This window comes from Nilaparvata lugens, chromosome 8 (genome assembly GCF_014356525.2).
Source record: "Nilaparvata lugens isolate BPH chromosome 8, ASM1435652v1, whole genome shotgun sequence".
NCBI lineage: Eukaryota > Metazoa > Arthropoda > Insecta > Hemiptera > Delphacidae > Nilaparvata > Nilaparvata lugens.
Genome location: NC_052511.1, coordinates 47,910,592 through 47,924,223, shown reverse-complemented (window position 1 = coordinate 47,924,223; position 13,632 = coordinate 47,910,592). Strand labels below are relative to the sequence as shown.

General features: G+C 34.4%; 1 protein-coding gene across 1 annotated transcript in view; it reads right to left on the bottom strand.

Annotated features, from left to right (window-relative positions):
- LOC111050977 (sorting nexin-8) overlaps window positions 1–13,632 on the bottom strand; it is a 49,993-nt gene that overhangs the window by 27,991 nt on the left and 8,370 nt on the right.

Here is a 13,632-nt window from a genome sequence, read left to right as displayed (position 1 = left end):
CTCTCATATTGTGCCGTTCATACACTCTCACCCCAACAAAACAGTAAAATTCAACAATTATCAACAGTAATCGGCTTGAGATAACAGTAAAAGTTGCGACATAAACGCCCTATACCATGGGATATCTACTTACGCTATTGTTTCTTCATGATATAACTTATTCGTTTAATCTGTTGAACCAATCAATCATAAATATCACAAAAAAATTGCTCTTGAGGTCTTGAGTCTCCAGACTGAATAGCAAAAGTATTGCAAGGAAATCCATTGAATTATTCCTTAACAATAATTATATTTTGTCTCCAGGTTTTGGAGTATTCGGGTGTATCCATCCATACTAGTTGACCGAGCGAAGTGAGGTCTTAGATTCAAGTCGACGGTTTGGCATTTCTCTTAATGTATAAATGTTTATATGTTGCGCATTTACGGCGAAACGCGGTAATAGATTTTCATGAAATTTGACAGGTATGTTCCTTTTTTAAGTGCGCGTCGACGTATATACAAGTTTTTTGTAAATTTTGCATTTCAAGGATAATATTTAAAAGGAAAAAGGAGACTTCTTCATACGCCAATTTCAGAGTAAAAATCAGACTATAGAATATTCATCATAAATCAGCTGACAAGTGATTACACAGATGGGTAGAGAAGCCAGTCTATTGCTGTATTTCCATAAAGTCTATAGTTTCAATCAGGTACTTGTGGATGAGAATACTGCGTGAGGTCTACTGTTCACAGAACTACTAGTAGTATCAGCAGTATTTTCGATATCATCTGTAGGAGAAGATAGCATAGTATCACACAACAAATATATCAAATTATCCTAAACAATAACCAATATTGTCCTCAGGTGTTTTAGTATTCGTGAATATTATCTTCACTATTGATATCAGGATTATTATATCCTAGAACCTCTAGCTGCTTGGTATATTATCCCTCTAGTGGCGAGGGGAAAGGAGTTCAGGTATCCATACAACTTATTGCCATCTCACATAAAAGAAACGTCAGCTAAAGCTTTCAGACTTTTATTGAAAAAAGAGCTGCTATCCATATGTGCCTACTCAGTGGAGGAATATGAGGATTTTACAAACCTCAAGATGGAGGTTTAAAAAGATAGATAACATGTTGCTGTTTGATTAATGACAAATCAAATCAAAATCAAATCATTTATTTGCCATACAATAAATACATATTCAAAACATAATAAAAGAAAATACATAATTTTATAATCAAAAGTATAAAATAATAAAAAAAAATTAAGCATAAATAATACCAAAATCATAATTAGATTCTCAATGGTAATCCAGCATCACCAGCAAAAGGAATCAAGCCTTGCCCGCTGGTGAGAGTTGCAATCAGCTAGTTACATTGGTTGTTTCCTAGTTTTATACAATAATAGAGAAAAAAAATAATCCACGCTTTAAAATATGCTTTAAAAAATTAGATTATGCTTTCAATTGAAAAGAAATAGTTTTCCCTTATCCATTTTTTCAGTATTTTGTAATTAATTTTTGCTTCCAGATCAATTTGACAAATTGACAAATTCTTATCACAGGTGGTCGGTGGATGAGATAATAATAATAATATTATTTTCAATACAAGATAGTAACATGGAAATTGAAAATCAAAGTACCTTCTCCAACTTTATTTCATTTCTCACAATAAGTTTGACTTATAATTATTTCATTTTTTACAACAAGTTTCGACTTAACCTATAAAGTCATTCTCAAGTGAATGAAACCATAGAGAAACAATAGCGTAAGTAGATATCCCATGGTATAGAGCGTTTATGTCGCAACTTTTACTGTTATCTCAAGTCGATTACTATCGCTTATTGTAGATCTTTACTGTTTTGGCCGGGTGAGAGTGTATGAACGGCACAATATGAGAGACTACCAGTGTCATAAGCCTCATGGGAGAGAAATACGTGGATTATCGGCTTGAGATAACAGTAAAAGTTGCGACATAAACACCCTATACCATGGAATATCTACTCAAGCTATTGCTTCTCTATGATTCAACGGACTAAAGTCACACACTTGATATTATAAGTCGAAAATGACATTTCTAGTCGAAGCATGTTGTAAGAAGTAAAGTAAATTTGAAAAAAGGCTACTTCAATTTCCAATTATTAAGTAATTTGACTTTGAATTTTTATGGAAATACAACTGGTCCTTACTAAAAAGTGGAGATCTTCAATCTTCATTTGTAGAACCATTAACCAGCCAGATGAGCTGGGTTGGTCATCACGTCAGCAACAGTATTACTAGAAAAATGTATTGAATTATAGTTCACGTTGGTTTTATTTTGTTTCCAGGTTCTGGAGTCTTGCGTGAAAAACTGTGGCAGTATAATACACGATGAAGTTGGCACCACAACATACATGAATCAGCTGAGGGAACTGTTGAAATCCACCACGCAGGAAAAGTTGAAAAACAAAATCCTGGAATTGATTCAAGCCTGGGCCTTCGCGTTCCGGAATTCTCCCAAGTACAGAGCTGTGCAAGTAAGTTCCAACTTAGGGTCTAAAAATAAGTAAGTTGACAATATTTAGGGTATGAAAATAATGAGTTGTCAACTTTGTGTCTAAAAATAAGTAATCCCTTCGAAAATGTAATTTCTTTTCAATTGTAATGAAGCATTTCATGAAGAACTACAGTCGGGTCCATGTTATAATGGCAGTGGAGAAAGAGAGGAGCCGATTCAATGCCTCACCATTGCCTTCTGTAGAGGAGAGGTTATACCAATATATCTGATGTTATTTATAAATTGGTCATTCTTGTTAGATTCATAGTGAAATCATTCAAAAATCTGATTCAATCATATTGATTGAATTATACAACACATAGGCTCAACTCACACTTATGCGACTCAGGTCGAGAAGAGACTCGACTCTAGTCGAGAGCATGTGTTTCCAAATGGTGACACTCAGACCAGTCGATTCTAGTCTCCGCGACGTCACCATTTGAAAACACATGCTCTCGACTAGAGTCGCGTCTCTTCTCGACCTGAGTCGCATAATTGTGAGTTGAGCCTATGTGTTGTATAATTCATCAATATGATTGGATCAGATTTTGAGAGTCGCATAAGTGTGAGTTGAGCTTTCAGTGAGGTCCACGTTATAATGGCATTATTTGATTGACAATGGTGTTGCTATCTTTGTCTATCAACCGACAATATCCGCTTTATCCTTTTCTACCTCTGAAGGTAGTGTGAAGAGACCACAACCTCTGAAGGGTTGTGTGGCAGAGAGGACCAGGAGTCCTAACTCCGCCCTAATCAATCATTCTCTCTCTCTCCCTCTCTGGTAGAGAGTTAGTGGAAAGGATATTTTTAATATTCTTTCCGAAGAATGGACATTGATATGTCCAAAGCTCCGCCAATTTATGTAGATGCATAACAATATAATGATCTATAGTTATTGTATTACAAATTGCTTTTGCATATCATATACAGTTCAATAATTTTTTTCTTAGTCTATATTATGTAAATTCATCTATAATTTTGCTGTATTGTAAGCTGTATTGTATATAAGTGTATAAGCCAGTATATATTGTAATCTACATTAATACAGTAGCCTACTCAATCAATCAATCTCTCTAGGGTTGTGTGACAGAGAGGACCAGGAGTCCTAACTCCGCCCTAATCAATCATATAATCAATCATCGTTCTTATATCGATTTTTACCAATGTAGAAATATAATTAATTGACAAAAATTTCAACCTCAATCTATGAACATTGATTAAAACTATATTTTTCCACTGAATAAAATATGAACCTAATTGATTATATTCAGTAAGAATGAACAGTTGATATTACATCAGATATATGCCGGTATCAGCTATCCTCTATGGAAGGCAGTAGCTCGTTTGGAGTAAGTGATAACGCGCCGGTCTAATTGACCGAGCGAAGTGAGGTCTAAGATTCAAGTCGACGGTTTGGCAATTCTCTTAATGTTTAAATGTTTGAATGTTGCGCATTTACGGCGAAACGCGGTAATATATTTTCATGAAATTTGACAATTCCTATACTCTGATTGGAGTCTCTGGGAAGCTTTAAAAACAAACAAACAGACAGGTATGTTCCTTTTTTAATTGCGCGTCGACCTATATACAAGGTTTTTGGAAATCTTGCATTTCAAGGATAATATAAAAGGAAAAAGGAGCCTCCTTCATACGCCAATATTAGAGTGAAAATCAGACTGTAGAATTATTCATCATAAATCAGCTGACAAGTGATTACACAGATGTTTGGAGAAGCCAGTCTATTGCTTTATTTCCGTAAGGTCTATAGTTTCAATCAGGTACTTGTGGATGAGAATACTGCGTGAGGTCTACTGTTCACATAACTACTAGTAATCAAGAGAGTTCTAGTTCTAATCTCGATCGGGGCAAAAAGTTTTTGACCACAGCACAATCACATAGATACGGCCACCCTATCTTTCGGAGGAGACGATAAGCCGTCGGTCCCGATTACCTAAAAAGTAGTCGTCATCTCTCATCATCATCCCTCTCATTCATTACCCACGCACAAGCCTAAGTGCTTGTGGGCATCACCCTCAGTATTACTATTGTTATTGATGCAGAGAATCGGTAACGCTGTTCCCTTCCTTTTCTACCTCTGCCATGTTGCCAGATTGTTCTCCAACAATGTAGAATTATTATAAATTAACAAAATAAATTAAAAATATATTCTCTCAACGAATAAAATATAATAATGGATCATTTTCAACGGGAATGAACCGTTGATATTACATCAGATAATTAGGCTACTGGTATCAACTAATTTTTTAAATTTCAATTTTTTTTCAAATTTCAAATCAATTTATTTGCTATTTTTACATTATATACAGAGCATGAAACTGAACATATACATAGTCACTGAAAAAATACCATATAACTGAAAAATCACAATCATACCCTGAAGAACATTATCAAAAATCAAATATACGTGGAAAATAATCCAAAGGTTACAAAACGTTGTTGGCAGAAAAAAAAAACTACTAACATAAAAAAGGAGTGTTTACAGTTTACAAAGCAAATTAAGAAATAGTATAAAAATACTAAAAATACAAGAAAAAAAGGAAAAAGAACTTCAGTATCAGTTTAACATTATCAAAATACTAACATATTACACTATAAACAATAACATTACAAACTAAAACAAAAAAAAAAAATTTCGAGCTTACCAGTTGTAAAAAAGTGGTAAATAAAGTGCAGGCCTGCAGTTCAAATCTATAAACTATCCTCTATAGAAGGCAGTGGCAAGGCAGAGAATCAGCAACCGTGCTCTCCTATCTTTCTCCTCTGTCATTATAATGTGTACCGCACTCTAGACTGGCTCTGGAACTGTAAGGAGACATGAGAGGTGTAGAGTAAGTGGGAGACAGTGAAATAGTGAGGTCCCCGTTATAATGGAAGTGTTTGATTAGCAATGGTATTAGTATCCTTGTCTATCATTCAACAAAGCGGATAGCTTTATCTCTATCTCGCTTTGTTCTGTTGCCTGATCGTCTTTTAACAATGTAGAATTGATAATTAATTAACAAAATATTTTATCTTAAATAACTCATTATCAAATTATTGAAAAATATAATTTCTTGCTTAATAAAATGTAATTGGTTATTTTAAACGAGGATGAACAGTATATTGTATCAATAAACCTGTATCAGCTACCGTCTATAGAAGGCATTGGCAAGACAGAGGATCGGCAACGTTGCTCTCCTATCTTTCCTCACTGCCATTGTAACGTGGACCGTACTATACTTTCATCGTATCCTTACTTACCTCTACTTTTAATAGAAGTTTGTGAAACAAACACACTCACTTGAAAGACGATAGCTGTAAGTCAGTAGGTTATATTGTGATTTGACAATAGTGCAGTAAGGCTTCCAAAATCAATAAGTTGACAAGGTTTATCCAATAAGCTCTGGTCATAGCTTCAGTTAACAGTTGTAGCTAGTAGATAGCAGTTAGTAGTTGAGATATAGTGTTCTGTGTGTCTCAACTCCAGTCTTTTTTTGGTTCGGTAGCTCTTTCTGGGCTGTATATTGAGATTCAATCAATAAATACAGGGTGATTCAAAAAGAATATCACAACTTTGAAAATCTGTATTTACTCAAGGAAACATAATAGAAACTTGGGTTATAAATCAAAATGACGAGTATTAAATTACGTTTTTCCCCACTAGAAAACAAGTTCACAAATGTTCAATGTGACCCCCTCCAGACACTCGAGTGATATCAATACGATACTCGAACTCGTTGCACACCCTCAGTAGCATATCGGGCGTAACAGTTTGTATAGCTGCTGTTATTTCTTGTTTGAGCTCCTCAATGTTAGCTGGTAGAGGCGGTCGATACACCTTATCTTCAACGCAACCCCATAGAAAAAATCTCAGGAGGTGAGGTTAGGGCTTCTTGGAGGCCAGTGATGAAGTGCTCTGTCTCGAGCTGCTTAGCAGCCGATCCATTGCCTCGGATAGTTTTCATTCAAATAGGCAGGACAGATGAGTGCCAATGGGACTAAATAAGGAACTAAAAAAACGTCAGAGCTTCCTCAAATCGATGACAGATAGTGCTTTAATCTCCGTTTATTATTTGCAGAGTTACCAATTTTCAAAGTTGTGATATTTTTTTGAATCACGGTGTATATTATACAGGGCAATAAATATATGATACAGTTAGCAGTAATATCAGTGCAATAAATATATCATTCAGTTAGCAGTAGTATTTAGGGGGCCATTCATTTTCGACTGAATTACTTCATTTGTGTGTCAGAAATTATAGTAACTGTCGTAGTTTTTGGGTAATAAAAGTGAAACTGGTTGCAATGAATTCTACAGATCTCTTTATTATTTCATGGTGAGTCTTCAGTAGTTGTTTGTTTTATACAGAATGTTTCAGGACTCCCAACCAATATTCTAGGGCTTGTTCCTGGGTGAGAAACATATCTAAATATTATTTTCAAACTGTCCAAAAGTCAGTTAGTCCTGTATTAGGCTAGGCACACCCCAGTAAGTCAAGACAAGACATGATCAGACACAATATTTCACGTAGTTGCTTATGACGCAACACACACTGTTTAGTCATTGCAATTAGACATGTCTTCATAAGCAACTATGTGAAGTATTGTGACTACGTGTCTTGTCTTGTCTTGACTTACTTGGGTGTGCCTTGCCTAATACAGGTAGTTGCTTATGACGCAACACACACTGTTCAGTCATTGCAATTAGGCATGTCTTCATAAGCAACTATGTGAAGTATTGTGACTACGTGTCTTGTCTTGTCTTGACTTACTTGGGTGTGCCTTGCCTAATACAGGTAGTTGCTTATGACGCAACACACACTGTTTAGTCATTGCAATTAGACATGTCTTCATAAGCAACTATGTGAAGTATTGTGACTAAACGTGTCTTGTCTTGTCTTGACTTACTTGGGTGTGCCTTGCCTAATACAGGTAGTTGCTTATGACGCAACACACACTGTTTAGTCATTGCAATTAGACATGTCTTCATAAGCAACTATGTGAAGTATTGTGACTACGTGTCTTGTCTTGTCTTGACTTACTGGGGTGTGCCTTGCCTAATACAGGACTAACTGACTTTTGGACAGTTTGAAAATAATATTTATAACTGGTGTGTGCCTAGCCTTAATGTGCTTTTGGTAGAGATCGGTTGAAGGCCTGCTAGCATAGATTGAGATAAATAATTATTCAACTCTATTATTTATCTTATTCAATTATTTAATTATTGACGGAAAAGCGTTGCTCTGTGACTACAGATTCATTGTTTCTAAAAAACTGCTCGACAGCAAACACACGATGTTGTACGTTCCAACGCTCCATAGCAACTGAAATGGCATAGTATGGGCCGTCTGCCAACATTCGTTCCAGGGCAATACCCCCTCCGTCGCCGAGTACTAGCGGTTCGAAAAACATGCGTTTCCTCTGTACCATCTTACTATCATGATACAAAAAGCTCTACTTCAAATACTATCATGATCCGGAAAGTTCTACTCCCTGATTTTATCAGGGGGAAATCGCGTAAACCTCATATTTGTGACTTGTTTTAATGTTAATACCGGGGCACCGAGCTTCGCTCGTTATTTTTATTTATTGATAAACAGAACACAATTCTCTAAAATGATCAAAATGATCGTGTTTATATTTTACAGCTGGCTATACGTCAGCTTATGAATTTCGGGTTTTGATTTTCCACAGAATCACTCGCTCACTTTTTACTATCCACAGACGACGAAAGTCTCAGCTGTTTCAACCAAGGATGAATCATCCTTTTAATGTCGTTCAGCGAGTTTTCTCAAGGATGAGACCTAGTGAAATCGAATTTTTATATCATAAACCTACTATGTTCCAAATTTCGTGAAAATCGTTAGAGCCGTTTTCGAGATCCGTTGAACATAAATAACAAGATATAAAAATATAAACAGATATACAGAAATTGCTCGCTTAATATAATAGGATTAATGACGTTGTTGTAAAATTTTAATGTTGTGTGACAATAAATGTTTTGATTGATTGATATTTCAGTGAATAATGTATTTTTGTGGTGATTTCAGGACACAATGAACATCTTGAAGGCTGAGGACCACAAGTTTCCGCCGCTAAAGGAGAGCGACGCCATGTTTTCGGCAGACACGGCGCCGGAGTGGGCAGACGGCGACTGCTGTCATCGGTGCCGTGTTCCCTTCTCTATCATGCAACGCAAGGTAATTTATTCATTCATTCATTCATTCATTCATTCATTCATTCATTCATTCATTCATTCATTCATTCTTTCATTCATTCATTCATTCATTCATTCATTCATTCATTGAATTGAATTGAATTGAAAAAATCTTTATTCATAAACATGTAAAAATACATATGAATAGTGTCACAGAATACTAAGGAATATAGCCTAAATACTAGTTACAAACAAATGTCATACACATAAAATTATAAAAACTCCTGTAACGAGTACAGGGATAATCTTACCAAATATTCCTTTAACTCAATACCAAACCTTTTAACATCTTCTAACATTTTCAAATCGTTGGCAATTTTGAAAAAAATGATCTTCCCCTAAAAACGATTTTCCTCTCGAATAGGTATAATCTATGTCTTTCAACTATTCTGCCATAACGGGTAGAGTAGCTGTGAGTCTGGTTTCTTATTTCAGTATTAGCTTTCTAAAAAACATGATGACATCATATATATACTGCCCATCACTGTCATAATCCCAAGCTCCGAGAAAAACAATCGTACATTCATCCATTCATCCATTCATCCATTCATTCATTCATTCATTAATTATTTATTTAGCTCTCCAGTGACGCTGCCACCACTAGGTTTTCAGGGTCCTGGGCCCTGCATACTTTATACCAGATAATTTAAGAAATAAAACACAAACTTTGCGAATTTGAACACCCCTATTAATTGGTCTCATTACAGTCATAACAATAATTACTCTCTCCCGAGCAAACTAAACACTTCACACTAATCACATTTGAAAATGCTTTTATCTTGGCTTTCAATTCTGCAACAACGGAAGAATTGAAAGCCAAGATTCGAGAAGCGATTTCAGAAATTCCAGTTGTAATGTTACGGCAAACCATGATGGACAATGTGATGAGAGACTACAGGAATGTTTACGTAGAAAAAGAACACACCTGCAAAATGTCATCTTCAAAAAAAAATGTTACGGTAATATTATTCTAAAATGGCATCATTTTTACTATTGAATGATATGAAAAACTTTATTTAAAGATTTGTTTTTCTTGATATTATTTATCTTTCAAAATTTCCAGTTTCTCTGAAACACCCTGTACATTCGTGGAGATTACATTTTTGTAAAGTGAATACCTAAAGACTTTTTGATTTAATCTAAATTTGGGAGAGAAATAGTACAAGGTATCCTTAGTTTTTCTCTACCGATTTGTGTTTTTACTTCCTGCCTACTACCATAGGTAAGGAAAGTATTGCTTTCAAAAAAATTAAGGTACCCCAATTTCAAGTTTTCTTCACGTTTCAAGGTCCCCTGAGTCCAAAAACATGATTTTTGGGTATTGGTCTGTGTGTATGTGTGTTGTGTGTGTGGTGTGTGTGTGTGTGTGTGTGTGTGTGTGGTGTGTGTGTGTGTGTGTGTGTGTGTGTATATATATAATATATATGTGTATGGCTATGAACACGATAACTCCATTCCTAATTAACCGATTGACTTGAAATTTTAAACGTAAGGTCCTTATACCATGAGGACCCGACAATAAGAAATTCAATGAAATTCAATTCAAGATGGCGGAAAAAAAAGGCGGATAATTACTAAAAAAACCATGTTTTCACGGTTTTCTCGAAAACGGCTCCAACGATTTCTTCAAATTTATACCATGGATAGCTATTATTAGCCCTATCAACTGACATGAGTCTCATTTCTTGAAAATTCCAGGAGCTCCGTAATATTATTGAGAAAAATGGCGGATAATCACTAAAAAACCATGTTTTCACGGTTTTCTCGAAAACGGCTCGACGATTTCAAAGATTACAATAGTACAGTTCATGAGCGAGTTGTACAACCCAGGGGGTCACTAGTAATAATCCTGATGAATTGGCAACGACTATAGTTGTTGGGTGAAGTGTGAAGAGGTACTCAACCGTTCCAATTTCCATTGAACTATTTTCAAGCGGTTGACTATTGCAGGACACTGTTGCATGATAAAATACAAGCTAATATTCTAGTAATTTCTTATTGACCGAGCGAAGTGAGGTCTAAGATTCAAGTCGACGGTTTGGCATTTCTCTTAATGTTTAAATGTTGAAGTGGTAAAGTTTATATGTTGCGCATTTACGGCGAAAAAACACGCGGTAATAGATTTTCATGAAATTTGACAGGTATATTCCTTTTTTAATTGCACGTCGACGTATATAAAAGGTTTTTGGAAATTTTGCATTCCAAGTAATATGAAAGGAAAAAGGAGCCTCCTTCACACGCCAATATAAGAGTAAAAATCAGACTATAGAATATTCATCATTAATCAGCTGACAAGTGATTACCACAGATGGTGGAGAAGCCAGTCTATGCTGTAGATTCCATAAGGTTATAGTTCACATCAGGTACTGTGGATGAGAATACTGCGTGAGGCTACTGTTCACAGAACTACTAGTTTAATAACAGCTGACTCTGTCTTATAACTAATGTTATTAGTTTGATTTTCTCATGCAATCTGGTTTTTCTTTTCTGATATTTATTGTTGTTCTATCGATTAAAATAGGTCCCTGGTGTGTTTTACACATATTATTTCCTTATAATATTTGGAACCCATTGATGTTGTAGGCTCTCTTTCTTATCCCTCATCTTAACATGAGCAACAAGAAAAAGTAATTGATCTTAAACTCCGTTCTTTAATTTAAATTTTTGTTTCATGTCATCGAATAATTTTATATTAACTTGTTAAAATAAATAAAAATGTATTTAAAGCCCAATTGAAGAAATATTTATTGAATGGTGGCTCAATTAATAGCTGTGATAACTTATGACTTTGTGTTTTGTACTTTGTGACATTGATCCATTTTCATGATTTTTATTGTTTTTATAATAATTGACGTTTGCCATATCTGTAAGGTACATTTGTTATGCAATAAAAATATTTATTTTATTATATTATCTTTTCTCTATGCTTGCATCGACTTGTTTTTTATAATTCATTAAGTTGGTACCATTCAAACTAATTCATGTTTAGTTTAATTATTTATTAACCTCTTTTCAGGACATCCTCCTCTCCACCCACAAAAAGTGAAGACCTGCCTTCTGAATATCTCAAAACAGGTATTTGGCCAAACAAAAATCAGGTAAGCTGTGTGATTCTCAGTATACTATAGAGAAAGATAGCATAAGAAGATATACCATGGTATAGGGCGTTTATGGTGAAATTTTCAATGTTAACTCAAGCCGATAGTCTTAAGCCGCGTTTACACCAAAGTTATTAACAAAATGTTAATAACTTAATCCATATAGATTCTATTAGATTGAACGAAACTTGACAAACACATATGTTCATCATGTGTATGATAAGTTATGTTCAATCTAAAAGAATCTATAATGATAAAGTTATTAACATTTTGTTAATAACTTTGGTATAAACGAAGCTTTAGTTCTTTTTGGTGAAGCTATGTGACGCTGGTAGTCTCTCATACTGTGCCGTTTTTACACTCTCACCCCAACAAAACAGTGATAACTGACAGTAGTCGACAGAAATTTGAGATAGCAGAAGATCGTCTTGAAATTTGGAACATAAACGACCTATACCATCGAATATCTTCTTAATGCTATATTTTCTCCATGGTTATACTTTTCTAATGAATTACAATGATCTATATAAAAAAGCTACGTTATGTGTAAAAGAACACAATTATTTTCTTCCTAATAGAGTAAATTTGAGCTAAAAATAAATTGCATGCGTGCATTGACAAAATTGTGATTGCTAATCTTGAAATTACCATAATCTTATTGATCTGTCAAAAGTAACAATATAGTAAAACTATAGTATATTTTTTCGGAAATTGATCATTCTAGTATTTGGCTTCAATATCAGTACTCAAATTTTATGCTTATAATTTTATCTTCTCTCCAGGCTCCACCCCCGCGAAAATCAGATGAAGAACTGCAAGAAGAAGAGGAACTACAATTGGCTATAGCTCTATCTCAGTCTGAGGCTGAACATAAGCAGGTATTGTCATGTCTTGTCTCTAGATACTATATTATAATCTACAGAAATTGTATTTTCTATACCGATTTTTTATAAGCTCGTAGAGATATACTGTATTTCAACGTGTGCTGAATTCATGGGTGACCAGTAATTCTGATCAACTATAATGAAGCATTAATTTAATTTGGTTTTCAACTTTTCTTAATTCTAAATTTCTAGTTTATAGCCTAAATATTTTGGACTCAAAATTGGACAAAAATTAGAAGTGTAAACATAACTATTTTGGACAATTTCTATATAAATTGGGGAAGGAACAGTTTTGGGCTTTAAGCAGTTGTTCCTTCCCCAATCATTCTAGTGAGAATTATATTGTATCTATCAATGTATATAAATGAAATAATTAACAAATTCTTATGAACTAATAAACATTTGAAACTGGCTAAAAAACATCTAAAAAACAGTTCAAATTTGGAGAGGAATAGCACAAGTTCACCTTATTTTTCCTCTCCTTATCATTTTGATAATATATACTTATTGTATAATGAATGAATGAATCTCCTAATAATGTTAATACAGATATGTTTTTAACTGATATTTTCTGAAACGTTCTTTGTAATTCTGATGTTTTGAAACTACCGGCTTAATAATAATTATTTTAAAATTCTTTTGTGTAGTTGAGAAGCTGATATTGTGGTAATTATTCATATTGATTGAAAAAGACTAAGAAATTGTCAAAACACAGATTTATTGATACTTAGAAAGACCGGTTTCGGCTATTACACCATTGTCAATCTCTGACAAACAGAAACTGTTTATCAGAGATTGACAATGGTGTAATAACCGAAACCGGTCTTTCTAAGTATCAATAAATCTGTGGTTTTTGACAAGTTTCGTTTTTCATTCAATATGAATAATTACCACAATATCAACTTCTCAACTA